Here is a 14,924-nt window from a genome sequence, read left to right on the forward strand (position 1 = left end):
TATTCCTGTGCCACTTAATCAAACCCAGCTCATTTTCCTTGCACTATATTGCTCAGAGCAAGAGCCTCGTGAGCTGGCTCTGCCATTTAACTACTTTTTGTTCAACTATGTCTATTCCCCAGCTCTGATAATACATATATTCATTACATGTAAATAGCTCTGCATTATAACCAAGTACAACTGAAGAGCACCGTGTTATAATTAAAATCTATATTAGTGCCAAAGCTGTAATTGCCTCCTTTCCTGCAGGCCCTTCTCTGCCAGCCCAGGACTCCACATTACAGCCCATCAAGATAACTTTATTGCTGCAGGGAGGGAAATTCCAGCCTCCTACCAGGCTCTCTCCACATCCTTTGTGGGAACTGCTCCTGGAGAGAGGCTCAGGAACTGCTCTAACTGTGCACAGCTCAGGCAGCTCCTCAGCCCCAAACACAGAGCACTGCACAATAAACTGCAACACTTCTGCAAGGGAAGCCAAAGGGGAAAAGAGATAAAATGCACATGGGGTGGTAGGGCTACAGCTACAGACCAAACCCCATGAGGGAGAGAGCAGACATCATGGAAATTCATTGCAGGAAAGGAACTGGGTCCTGCCAGCAGCCTGAAATTCAGTAAAAGCTGCTCTCCACCCCTCTGCCCCAAGGGCAGTTCCTGCCTCAGGAGGCACCAGCTCAGCTGCAGGAGGATGCACTGCCAACCAACGGGGCAGTTCATACAGGGAGGGGCTAAACGGGAACAATCAAGAGGATTTCTGTATCAATTAGTGACGTTATCCAGATAGCATTTGCTGCACACTGACAGCACTTCTCTGTCTATACTTGTTCTCCATATCCAAAAATCTAAAACCAAACCATGAAAATGCAAGAACTGATTTGCTTTAAGCACTATTGGCCATTAATTCTGCAGCTTCTGTGGTTTGCCAAGAGGGAAAAAATACTTTAGTGACCAGAACTGTGTTTAATATGCACTTACAGCTAAAAACAGTTTAAAGGTCAATGGCTTTTACCTCAACATTTTATAATTCCTCATATTTTACACCACCTATAAATGTTGGTACATAAAATCCCACAAAACTCTTCACATACCATTCTGTCCCAGGCAAAAATCTGCTAATAGAGTCATTTGCAAACACCACAATCTGCAAGGTGAACAGCAAGCACATTGTGGTGGTAACTCTTAGAGGGAACAGAAAGGTAAGACTTTGGAACAAGAAAGACAAAGACACTTCTCATTCCTCACCTTCCTGATCAGAACAAGTTCCCCCAGAAAGCCCCAAGTCCTGCCCCCACCCCTCCAACCCACAGCTCCTCCAGACCTGCTGAAGCATTTGCAAAGCACAAACAACACTTGTGACTTCAGTAAATTAAGTAAATTTAGGCTCGAACTTGTAGCTACCACTTTCTAAGGCTGAAAGAACCTGCATTGATGGAAAGCTGAGCTCTGGCTACCACAGCCACTGCAGCCCTTGGGCAAGGCAGCCTCCCCAGGGGAGGAGGAGTGTTTGCCCTGACTCCTGGGGGCAGCATTTTGAGAGAGGTGCAGTGCACGTGTTACAGTTCTCAGAACCAGCAGCAACCTGCACAATACTGAAGCAGGGATGCAGCTTGTGCAGTCAAACCTGTCTGGAAAAGCCTCCAGCAGTCACATTCCATACTGTACAGCACAACAGAAAAGCCATAGTTAATTTTGGTGGAGCAGGGGTTTAAAGAAAAGCTTTTCAGTCTCTGGGTGACCAGAAGACTTTTCAACACACTAAATACAGACACCACAGAGCAGTGACCTGGGCAGAATAATTAGAGGCCTGAACTCCAGGCAGGGTCCAAGTGTAAGTAAGGAAATATGGAACAGCTGTACTTCAACTGCACAACAATAAACTTTCTCAGTGACAAAGCCCCTTTTTGTGCATTTTGCCATTTCCTGAACAAGCCTCCAGAAGAGACAGGAAGCCTGGCCACGAGGCTGAGCAGTTCCTCTGACACTGCAAGGAATACAGAATTGTGGGCATTATTATTTTAAGTTCTACTACCAGAGCAGAATCTCAGTGCTTTTATTTATCATGATTCAAACCAGCTTCTGTAAATTCTTACTGAAAATGCCTGAGTTTAAATCACATGATAAAACAAGATTCTGCTGGCCAGCCTGATTGTCCCCCCTCACATGCACAAACCCCCCAAAGACACCAACACAGCCAAGGGCAGTGGGGAGATCTTCAAACACTTGCTGAGCTGGAGGATAAAGCAGGGCAAGACCATGAGAAAAGCAGCTCTGGGTTATATCACAGCCACCCACTCTAAACCAGAAAACAATATGAACAGTAGGAAGACAATTCTCATGCGTACAAAAACATGTCTGAGGTCATTTAAAAAAGCATTAGTAAGTCTTCCCATCCTTTTACCAGATCATTGTCTAATATTAGCCAGGCCAGTCTGAGGGCATGTGTTACAGTATCAGCAGTCAGAGACAGGAAAAAACAAGCAGTTTATGCAGCTGTTTAGTCCTAAGTGCTCCCTGAAGGACAGCCCTGGACAAGTGGTGCCCAGCCCCTCTGGAGCCATGCCAGCCTCCAGGAGCTGCCCCTGTGCCAGCAGCTCAGCAGTGTCAAACCAGTCACAGAATCTCTTCTAACATGGTTTGTTCTCATAAGCCAAAGGCATCTTCAGACTCAAAATACAAATTTGTTGTTATATGTTGGTTACTAGGATTCAATGCCATAAGAAGAAACCCTGGTGGTTCTGCTGGTCAGTCCTTCCTCCCTGTACCCACTGAAACTAATTCTGTTCATATGTAACCAGCTGTTCTATGTGTTGGGTGCCAAATATTTGACCCTTTAAACTTCCAGGATTGTACATTATTGAGTACATCTTTAATGACAAATTACTATGGCAGATCAGAACACTTGCTTTTGTCACCAAATACCTTTTCTTCCTAAGTATCTTTCCTTCCCAACACCTTTCCAGTTCACACCTTTTACTTCATGTGCCATCAGAGTTGGAGAGACGTGCAAGACAATGCACAGAGAGCTTAGTCGAGAACAGCTACACGTTTAACTCCCAAACACAGCAGCAGAACAAATCCTGCCATCTGCTTTTAGAAGGAGGAGACTTGTCTTCCACTCAGGCTTCCCTGCCAGGCCACCAAGCAAAGGTGCCAATTAATGCCAAGAGCTCTGGCAGCAGGCTGTGCACACACACACTTGCCCCTGGGCAATTCCACAGCAGAAAGTTGCCCCACACCAGGTAGTTGCTGGAGACCTAAATTACCTCATTAAGAACAGGCTCCTGCTTGTGTTCATGCCCCAGCACTGAGGCACGTCCCAGGTGCTGACAGCTGAGCTCAGCAGCCTGTCTGGAGCAGGTCACCAGCTGGTCCCTTCAGTCTCCTGATACCCACAACAACCTTCTGACACTTGGCTTAAGGCATATCATGATGCTCAGTCAGCTGGCTCAAGGTGCACAATTTTATTTTGCAGCCCTAGAGCTGTGAAATAAATGGCCTGCTGAAATCCATTCCAGGAGATACCATGAAAGTGTTACCAAGGAGGGGGCTTGTTTTCTTAGGTTGTTAATTAGCCATTCAATCTTATTCCAAAATACCTGAAGTCCACACTGAAGACTGACATGTAAGTAAACTAAGCAGTTTTCTAAAGGCAATAATGCTGCCTTTCTAATCATTGCACTAATGGTTCTCATTGCATTCCTTTGGCTTGAAGGTGCTTTTAAGGGGAGGGGGCAGTTTGCTCCAGGCTTGGTCCTTGTATGCCAAGTTTCAGTCAGCAGTGCATTTTAATGTCAGTTCTGAACCCTTGGAAGGCAAAATGGGTACTGGCAGTGCTGAGCCAGTCCCAGCTCCAGCACAGGTGATAACACTCTAAGATATTGACCCTCTGCTGTTCAACCATTCCCAGGGGCTTCACATCTTGTGCATGTAGAAGCCCAACAAGAAAAATGCCTGTAATTGTATTCACTCAGGTTTGCAGGCAAAGACTTTACCCAGGTACAGCCATTCCCACTTGGCCAAGAACCTGAAGGACCTGATCAGGAGGATGCCCCAGGTCTGGGTGTTCCTTTGGGCTGGGCTTTTTTCAGCAGGTTGACTATTTTGGAAAAGTACAGTAAAGAGGAGGACCCAACCAAGGCATAGGAGCAGAGAAGGGCAGAAAGAAGAATGAATATACAGCTTGAGGAATGTAACACATGGTAGGAGAGGAGAAACAACTGAAATACAAGGGGATTTTAAGAGAGGAAGGAACTGTGGCCCTGAGCAGGAAGTGGCAAAGAAAATCTATGTTAATGAAAGGACAGAAAAAGGGCTCAAGAGAACAAGGGCACTCCTGGGAGGCAGCAGAGCAAGCAGACAAACCACAGAAATGGAAAAGAGAAGGAAGAAAAAGTATTTTTAATGCAAACCTAACAAAATCACTGCTTAGATAAAAAGGAGACGACAGGCAGCATAAAGAACAAAGAATAAGACTCATAAAAGCCCACTTTGGTTTTGCTGAGTTGCCTTTTTTTTTACTGTATCCTTCTTCATACATTCAATTGTACTCTGTTTCTCTGGCAGAAGTCCAACAATTCTGTCAATGACAGGAAAGAGGTAACCAAAACATCTCACACTTTCAGCTGAAATCAAACAGCTGCTTGTTTGGGGCTAAATTTTGACGTTAATAAAAGATTTTTTTTTAATCTGCCTGTCTTAATTGGAAAAAAATATTTCTATCATTTCAGGTTCCACGTTAATCCATGTCACTGCCATCCAAAATGACCAGTGAAGTGGTGCCAGGGTGCTGGCAAAGCAGGATGGAGCCTTTTGCAGCCAATCCAAACCCTCTGCATAAATCACTCCCAAAGTGCAGCCCAGGGAGCTGCACCCCAGATGCTCACAGGTAAGCAAAGCATTTCAGGCAGAACAGGAAGAGAGATTATTTTTAAAATTTGGTTTCTAATAAGCAGCCTGTGAACAGAAGCAAAACACAGACATTGGAATTAGGAGGTGGAAACAACAGTGGGGTATCTGAAGGAACCAGAGCAGGGCCGTGGCTGCAAGGGCAGCACAAGGCAGCTCCTCCTGCAGCATCCTCAGGCTTGGGGAAGGTCAAGGAGCCAGAACTGGATCCTGAGGCTCTCCTGGATGCTCCACATTCACAGCTGGTTTTGTACATCACCTGCAATTATGGAAGAGCTCTACTTGGAGCAGAAGCCTTTTCTCTTTCCACAGTTAATGAGGCATTATTTTAAGAACTGGAAAAACGCCCCTTCCCTGCTCTCCTCCCCAGCCACTGCTGGCCATGTCTGTCAGGCCATGTTATCCTGCAGTTCATGGCTCTGACAGTGCCAGGTCACACAGGCCTCAGCAGCAGGAGTGCCTGAGCAGCTCTGCAGCTCAGAGAAATACCAGTGAGTCCCAGTCCCTCCCAGTCAGGCTCATCCCAGGCTCCCACCCCTGTTCCATCCGCTCAGAGCCAAGAGCTGCAGGGCAGGGGCTCGGGCAGGGAGTGGGCACAGCCTGAACCCACTCTGGGGCAGATAGTGCTGAAGGGCTGTGCTATTTCCTTCTGAAAACCAGAACCCCAGTAAATCTGAGTGCACTGGGCGTGCTACACGACAGGAAAATGATCTCATTTAATCACTGGGTGGAAAATGGCAGGCAGGTTTGTGCTGGGGTGCCACTGTAACACCTGGCACAGCCCCACTGGAAGGACTGGGTCATGCTGACAGATTGATGAGCCCAGAGACAGGAGCAGACTGAGGGAATAACAAGAGCCCTGCCTGGCAGAGCTGCTGCAGTGAGGGCTCAGGGTCTGGGCTCAGCACACTCAACAGGTGACACAACCTCAATGACACAGAGCCAGAGAGGATAATTTATACAAATTATGCTTCCCCCCACCAATTAAACAGGTTTCATATAAACAGAGAAGGAAAGAAATCCCCAAAACACAATTAAAAAACCCTGAAAGTGACCTAATCAATGGCACGAGGGAAAATAAATCCTCTATTTCCCTTCTTTCCATTCCTTAAACAATACCTTTTTGACTTAACAGCATCTTCTATCACTTTAGGTTAGTGATTTCTTTCTAACACTTTGCCAATGCAAATAAAAGGTACTTAATTAAACAGAGCAAGTATGAAATCCTGGTTCCAATAAGATGCTTTGTGTTTATGATCCATTTCTGAATTGTGTTACTTGACCACAGATAAGCTATTTTAAAATCAAATAAGGAAATCCATAATTTACAAAACTTTATAAAGTAGTTAAAAACAGAACAATATGAAGTTATTCTGACTGCACTAAAAATTGGAGCAAACAATCAAGATTGACTCATTATGAAATAACAAATAAAATGTTGAAGTATTTCAGAAAGAATGAGAAAATTTCAATTCCCATCTCTAACTGTTCCAAGACAACAAACCCCAATAGCACAAATGTCAGTCAGCTCAAAACATGTGAGAAGTGTGGATTGCTTCTTATTTCAGTCACACCTGTTTGCTCACCTCTAAATCAATATTTCACATTTTGCCAACTTCTACAAACTATTCAATTAAAATGGTATTTCAAGTAAGATTTCACAAGAAAATATTATATGTTACTCCCCCAAAATCACATTACACTTCCTGAGCTTCAGTCTCCTCCTTCCATCAATACAACAATTTTGGCCAAATAAGGCCCTCCAGTTTTCCTGGCCCAAGTCCCACATTTATGTAACTGGAGTATTTAAGACCCACGACCCTGTTGCCCAGACACAGTTTCTCATTCATGTTTCTCTTGTTCAGACACGCACAGTTTTTATTTTTAACTCCATTACTTATTTGTTGGTGTGTTTACATGTAGATAAAGCTGAGGCTCACTGAGTTGGTGTCTGGCTGCCCCTCCTCTGCCTGTTGGAGAGGGAGGACAACACAAGACCTTTTCTTCCTCCCCCTCTTGCCCAACTCACTCTTTGTTTCACAACTCACTCCACACAGTGACCACTTGTGTTTGAAATCCATTCAGAAAATCTTCCCAAACCCTTTGCATCTGGGCAGTTTGAACCTGCCCATTTACAGGCAGCCCTCATGTTTCAACCAGGACTCAAAGCCCTTGCTGTGGCCACCTGGAACCCCAGCTCCCTCACCAGGAGCAGTCTGAGCTCCCTCTTTACTGGCACGTCCCACCCACAGCCCCTGAGCAGGACAGAACACGTGAGCAAACTGTGCACACACGGGGGTTCCCTTCTCACTGCAACAGGACATTAGTGAAAGACACACTGACTGTCTCAAGCATGTCATTCTTGTTCCCAAGCAGTGAGCTCCAGAACAGTTTGAGAAGCATTACTCCCCATGCCTTCTGTGGGCACTTCTGGAAAAACTAAAAAAGAGACTGTGGACAAGACATTCTATTTTGATGACTGGTTTCCATGCCTGCACTATGAACAGCTTATGGTCTAATAATGCACTTACATTAGAACCAAAGGAGTGTTGGGGGTTGGTTCAGTGATCCACCAGCAGCAGCTGCACAGCCACAGAGAACTTGTAGTTCTGGAGAGCTCACCCAGTGGCCAACTAAGCAAGCAGCTCAAAGGGAAGCCTGCAGTTATTCCACTCCAAGCACACCATCTCTGCTGGAAGGATGCTGCAATCTGCAGATTAACCTGGAATTTAACTTATATTAAACAATAATATCCTGTATTTCACATGCTAAATTAAAGCAGATGTAATTCAAGCCTTTGAAAGTAATTTTGGCTAGTGCTTCATTTATATCTACAGCTACAGTAGACACTTTCTCAGGCATTTGTGCCAAATTTGGCTAATTTTTCTGCTCTGTGTTTTAATTACTGTATGTGCTTTCCTGTTGCAGTTAACAACATCCATTACACCCTTGAGCAGCCAATGCCATGAGAAAGTGTGTGCTTTTTTTAAGCCTGGTGGTGTTTCAAATCCTTGTGTGCAATGGCAAAGCTCCCAGATGCTCGTGCTGTGCAGTGGCACGGCCAGCCTGGGCACACAGACAGACAGACACACACACATCCCCCTGTGCCCCACACCTGCCCTGGCTGCAGCACTCACAGCAGTGCAGAGCCACCCCACAGACCTGAGAGGCTGCACAGCACCGTGTTCTGCTTTAATCTCACTGCACTTCCCCTGCTATGGCACCCACACTAAAGCCAACTGCAATAAACCTTTGCTGCTCCAGGTGATTTGTTTGGAGTTGGATTCCTTGCATCCCCATCCCTCCTGTGCAAACACACAGAAGCCATTCCAGTCCATACAACACAGCCCTGTGCCAGCACCCCCAGGGAATCCCACCCTCCTAATGTAGGGGCTGAATTTCAGGGACTTAATAAAAGCTATTCAGTAAATTCAAGAATCCACGTCAGACAACAAGGTTTGAAGATCACCCCTCCTAGTGCAAGTTCAAAGCTTCCAGTCCACTTGTAAAGTTAAACAGGGGGAATTTCAAGTGCAAAAAATGTCAACTGCTGCAATTCAGCCCTTGCTTTGCTTGGCTTCAGTGCTGAGGTGCCTCCCAGGCAGCCAGCTAAAGCTGGCAGTGGAACTGAGGTTTAGATACTTGCATTTGGTGAGATCTTCCTGCAAAAATCATCTTGTTCTCCTCCCTGGCTTCATAGACCAAACCACATGATGAAGTCGCTTCTAAATGTGTGTGTGAGATGCTAGAGCTGTGTGAGCACTTACACCTTGTCTATGGTTAACCCTGACAGGCCAGGGAGCAAGTTCCCCTTCAATTAAACCAGTCATGTCTAGACCAACTGCCTCAGTGAGACTAAATTCCAAGGAAATGGAACCAGCTGCAAGCAGGAAAAGGTAATCACAGCTGTTTTAAAAGTTAAAGTAAATTATGTGGAAGGATTTGCAGATAAAAAAATGAAGTGAATTTAAAATAGCAATTTCTGAAAGTTTGTGGTATTTTAAGTAAGAATAAAATGTATAATTTTTGCACAGTCAGGTCAGAGCCTCTCAGTTGTATAAACAAAAATTTGACTCATCACAGAGAAATCAACAGAACTGTCTGTTTCACTTCTGTGCACTGAAAAAGTAGAACTTGGCCAAAAACTCTTCTCTAAGAGGAAAATATTCTTTGCATGTTAACCAGTGAAAATAAGACAACCTATTTGTGTAAAATGTTCATGGCCATTCCACCATTTACATTACAGATATTCTTTTCATTTCAGTAAAATTCAAAAGAACTATATGTGACAATGTGAATTATTTCCTTCATGCATGGAATGAGCAAAGGACCAAACACAGTCCAGTTTTTGCCCTGTGAGAGTGTTCAAGGGCAGGTTGTACAGAGCTCTGTGCAACCTGATCCACTGAGAGGTGACACTGCCCATGGCAGGGAGGTTGGGCTGGATGATCTTCACAGGTCTCCTCCAGCCCAAAGCATTCTGTGATTCCAAGAATAAACAAAAGAAAGCACCTTTGTACTCAGAGTGGGTATTACAGTGTTATGAGCAGCGTCTTACTAAAAAAGACACCATTTTATGCTGATTTGTCAGTAAGAACTGACTAAACAGGGAAAAGAGTTAACCAGAATGTGAAAACTACTCAAAGCAGGTCTGAAATTCTCAGATTTTCCCCACTAAACCAGACACACACACCTCTGACCCACACTAGTTACCGTGCCAGTGTCCCCAGCCCTGCTGCAGAGAACCACACACCCCAGGGCTGGGTCCTGGCTCAGAGCAGGAATCAGAGCACCCAGGTCTGTGCCAGGGAGCAGCACTGCAGGAAGGACCCTTTCCCCGGGCCCTGGAACTGGTGTCAGCCCCAGACCAGGAGCCTGGCCTCTTGTCTTTATGGTGGCAGGGTTTATCTGTATGGAAATTCAGTGTTTGCCATCACAAAGCACTGAGCTGGGCAGTGCTCCCCTCTGACAAACAAAAGCCTGTACTCCCCTTACAAAGCTCTGACCAAACGCTACATTGCCAAAGCATGAAAACTTCATTTTCGTTATTGTCACACTCTTCCTCAGAAAGCACTGCATGTGAATCAAAACCTCTCCACTTTGCCTACCATTTCTGGATTTTTAATAGATTTGGGGTAGTACTCAACTTTTCCTCATGCCAAGGATCTATTTTGAAATAGTCAATGCTCAAAACCTGCAACACAGTCCTCAAATTAAATAAATGTTTTAAACCACTGTGCATTGGAAAAGCTGTGAGAAGTCAGCACTCTCCATCTCTGCTGCATATTCCTATTTTATTGTATTCATTCCATAGAAGAAACACGTACCTTCACTGCACTCCTTTGTGCTCCAGCTCATCAGTGCCTGCCCTTGAGCACGGCACAAAAACAGCATTTACCAACACTCTGCAGGGGAGAAATTACTCCTCTGTATAAATTAAACATCCTGGGAACTCAACTCTTCTTTCACGCTGAAAAAATACTGAAGCCTTCCCACATCCGTGGGCTGAGTGGTTTCCTGGGAAAGGGAAGCCAGAGGGATCCAACTGCACACACACCTCCCTCACAGCACACTGGGAAGCCCCAGGGATCCCACTGACCCCTCACAGCACACTGGGAAGCCACAGGGATCCCACTGACCCCTCACAGCACACTCCTGTCCTAGGAAAGGGATCCCACTGCACACACTGACCCCTCACAGCACACTCCTGTCCTAGGAAAGGGATCCCACTGCACACACTGACCCCTCACAGCACACTGGGAAGCCACAGGGATCCCACTGACCCCTCACACCTCACTGGGAAGCCACAGGGATCCCACTGACCCCTCACAGCACACTGGGAAGCCACAGGGATCCCACTGACCCCTCACAGCACACTGGGAAGCCCCAGGGATCCCACTGACCCCTCACAGCACACTGGGAAGCCCCAGGGATCCCACTGACCCCTCACAGCACACTGGGAAGCCCCAGGGATCCCACTGACCCCTCACAGCACACTGGGAAGCCACAGGGATCCCACTGACCCCTCACAGCACACTGGGAAGCCACAGGGATCCCACTGACCCCTCACACCTCACTCCTGTCCTGGGAAAGGGATCCCACTGCACACACTGACCCCTCGCACCTCACTGGGAAGCCAGAGGCATCCAACAGACCCCTCACAGCTTACTGGGAAGCCACAGGGATCCCACTGACCCCTCACAGCAAACTCCTGTCCCGGGACAGGGAACCCACAGGGGTCCAACTGCACACAGAAACCCCTCCCAGCACACTGGGAAGCCAGAGGGATCCCGCTGACCCCTCCCAGCACACTGGGAAGCCACAGGGATCCCGCTGACCCCTCCCAGCACACTGGGAAGCCAGAGGGATCCCGCTGACCCCTCCCAGCACACTGGGAAGCCAGAGGGATCCCGCTGACCCCTCCCAGCACACTGGGAAGCCACAGGGATCCCGCTGACCCCTCCCAGCACACTGGGAAGCCACAGGGATCCCGCTGACCCCTCCCAGCACACTGGGAAGCCACAGGGATCCCGCTGACCCCTCCCAGCACACTGGGAAGCCACAGGGATCCCGCTGACCCCTCCCAGCACACTGGGAAGCCACAGGGATCCCGCTGACCCCTCCCAGCACACTGGGAAGCCACAGGGATCCCGCTGACCCCTCCCAGCACACTGGGAAGCCACAGGGATCCCGCTGACCCCTCCCAGCACACTGGGAAGCCACAGGGATCCCAGTGACCCCTCCCAGCACACTGGGAAGCCACAGGGATCCCAGTGACCCCTCCCAGCACACTGGGAAGCCACAGGGATCCCAGTGACCCCTCCCAGCACACTGGGAAGCCACAGGGATCCCAGTGACCCCTCCCAGCACACTGGGAAGCCACAGGGATCCCACTGACCCCTCCCAGCACACTCCTGTCTGGGGAAAGGGAACCCACAGGGATCCAGCTGCTCCCAGGAACCCCTCACAGCACACTGGGAAGCCAGAGGGGTCCCATTGTTCCTTTCTGCACAGACACTGCCTTTTGCCCAGCCCTTCTCCTGCCCCAGAGTCTGGGCAGCACTCGGAGCTCCTGCCAGGGACAGGCACAGGTGGAACTTTATGATGGACACTGAAGGAAGTTTCTGCAATCCTCTACAAGATCAGAGCTGTGCCCTTGCAGAGGTTCAGAGTTGGGGAATTCTCTCCAAACCCGTGTTCCAGGGCTGGAAGCACAGTGGGAAGCTGTGCCAGCTGTGCTGGCAGCTCTGCCCTCACCCTCTGCTGCCCCGTGGCTCTCACAGTCAGGCACTGTCTGTGGCACTGGGAGACACAGCCAGTCAGGAGCAGAGATGAGTCATGACTGCACATGAGTTGGTATTTCCCAGGGAACACAAGAAGCCAAGAGAAGCCAATTCAAGAAATGAAAAGCTTCTTATACTTTTTATAGAAACACTGATTGTCCTTGGCAGAAACCAGTCTTTGAGCAAGCCCGTGCACAAGCCAACAAGCAAGCACATGACTTTTTTCTCTTGGAATACATATTATGGGCCAAGAAGTGAAACCCCATAGTTTGCTATTCAGTATCACCACTATCATCAGTAGTCTTTTCATAAGTTAATAAACAGACATAATATCAGCATTAATTTAAAGGAAAGCACCTGACAATTTATTGCCATCATTTCCATCCCAGGTTTAAACTCCATACCCTGACACATTTGGGTTCTGGTTTAAACTACTATAGCCTACAGCTTAAATAGAGCTCATCAAACAATTTATTTATAATTTGTGTTAAACAGCTCTCTTGGGAGAAGAGTTTCTGAAAACTTCATCATCTTCAGCCTGAGGGAGGAGGAGTGTCCAGAGGGTTCCGGTTGCACCTCACAGCCTTTGTTTGAATTTCAAGCCCAGTCTCACCAGGGTCATGACCAAGAATGAGAAACAGATCTGCTCTTTCACCAAGGCCCACTGCTTCACCCAGCTGATCACCAATCAGGAAAATAACTGCAAGGGATAATTACAGAGGAGTGTAATGTGTGTGCACGATGCAGAGAAAGGTTCAGGCCTGAAGTCAATAGCCCTCTGAGTGCCCCCTCTCACAGGTTCTGGTAAGATTCAAGAGGTACTTTGGCTGGATTTCACCACCACTTCTTTAGCAGCTGCACCACTTGAGCTCTTCACTAAAGAAAGAGCTGTAATGTATTTTTCTACCACTTGCTTCCCATTAAAAATGAAACACCCAAGCCATATTCACAATACCATAGAGAAAAGAGAAACAAAGAAGAATAGTGAAAAAAGGTCACTGCCAGGCCAAGATCAAGTCTGGAAAACTTCCACTGGAGACATGAGCATTTCAGGAAGTTATAAGCAACTGAAACAATAAAGGAATTATAATTGAAGCACTGAAAGCATTTCAACTAGAGGTCTTTCTATGCTAACCAAGTATCATTTAATGTATTTCAACAGCATTCAGAAACTCTTCTTGACATGAATGATCTGTGTTTACAAGATCACTCCCAGCCTCCTTGAAAAAGCAGAATAAAGGGATGGTTAATGTTGGCACAGCTGCAGCTGATGGGCATCACCACAGCTCCTCTGCTTTCAGTGCCACCAGAGAGACACAGAAAGCCAGAAAAAGGACACAAACCTAAATCCCCACCCCTTGTAACAGCTCACCTGGTTCCCTTCTGGTTTGCCTCCCCCCCCCCGTGCCTGCCAGGCTCTCACCAGGGCAGCTCACTGACCTGGGCCTGCTCTGACACCTCCTGAAGGGCTGTGTGTCTCCAGTTCCAGAGAAAGGGATGCTCAGCCCCCAAGTTCAGCACTTCTGTTCCCACCTCCTCCTGGCACATTCCCCACAGCTCCTTGCCCTGCTCCTCACAGGAGGGTCAGGAATAGAATGAAGCCCAATCAAATCATCCCTGTCTCTCCAGAACAGGTTTATAATTGCAAACAAATTAAATGCACCTTTTTTTCTTTCACTGCACTAAACACAGGATCTGAAAAGGCATCCTGTAATTGCTGAATTCCTGTTGAGGTAACACTAAAATGACAATTTTCCCCAGCAGTCCTTGGTTAAAAAATTGAGGCATCCTATGAAAATTCTGCATTGCCAACTCAGACATTTAACTGTCCACACCTCCTACAAAAAACACCCAAAAAACCCCCACAACACCAAACCCCCAGTGTTCAAATTCACTGCTCTTGGCTCCCATTAACAAGTACTTGCAGAGGCCAACACCAGGTGCTGCAGGCACTGCCACAGCATCTTCATTTCAGTTGTTTCCACACACACTGATCCTGTGTTTCAGTCCCCAACTGGGTCATAAACCTCTGTTGCAAAGTGTTTATAGCTGTTTGGACTGGATGATTCTGTTCAGAAGGTTACAATAATAAAGGAAGCTGCAGGCACACTTTTTCCAAACTTGCTGTGTCTCAGCCAGTTTGAGAAATTGGCTCATTACTTACCCTTGCTTGGCTTCTCCACTCTCAATTTCTTGTTTGTTTTGACCCCTTTCTGGACAAATATAACACTCACTGTTTCATCTAATTAACCAGAGGGAGAACTCTCCCATTTATTCCAGAATCAGTTTTACAAAAACACTGTCAGGGTTTCAAGAAGCATTCAGATGTTGAGTGCTGCCAAAGCTGACAACTTAGATATATCCTGCTGCAGAAAACCCCCCTGCTCTGTTTTTCCCATTCCATACAAGCCTCTGGCAAGGCCCATCCACCTCCACACATTCACAGGCATCCAGATGATGTGTGGATCAACTTTCCTCTCTTTGGTCTCATCAAATCGCCCAACTCACTTTCTCCATTACAAACTCTCCCAACACGTTTCTCAGCCACTCCTTCCCCAGAGGAAAGCAAAGCAGCAGAGCTGCCCTTCTCCCCACACCCCCCTTTCTGAAGGCTTAAAATGTGAGCAAACACTTCACCCCCAGTTCTGGTACTGCCAGATTTGGCATTTGAGGCTCCTCCTTTTGGCTCTCCATTAAATAGCTGCTCATACGGTACCACAAGCAAGTTCAGTGTCTGTC

The 14,924-nt window shown here is 47.1% G+C and overlaps 2 long non-coding RNA genes across 3 annotated transcripts in view; one reads left to right on the top strand and one right to left on the bottom strand.

Annotated features, from left to right (window-relative positions):
* LOC139671014 (uncharacterized) overlaps positions 1–14,924 on the bottom strand; it is a 354,063-nt gene that overhangs the window by 281,574 nt on the left and 57,565 nt on the right. The gene's annotated exons all lie outside the window — the stretch shown is intronic.
* On the top strand, positions 4,123–8,794 carry LOC139670808 (uncharacterized). Its single transcript, XR_011697571.1, has 3 exons — positions 4,123–4,196; positions 4,725–4,882; positions 8,696–8,794. It is a non-coding gene; the product is annotated as an uncharacterized lncRNA (long non-coding RNA).

Source organism: Pithys albifrons, chromosome 4 (assembly GCF_047495875.1).
Source record: "Pithys albifrons albifrons isolate INPA30051 chromosome 4, PitAlb_v1, whole genome shotgun sequence".
NCBI lineage: Eukaryota > Metazoa > Chordata > Aves > Passeriformes > Thamnophilidae > Pithys > Pithys albifrons.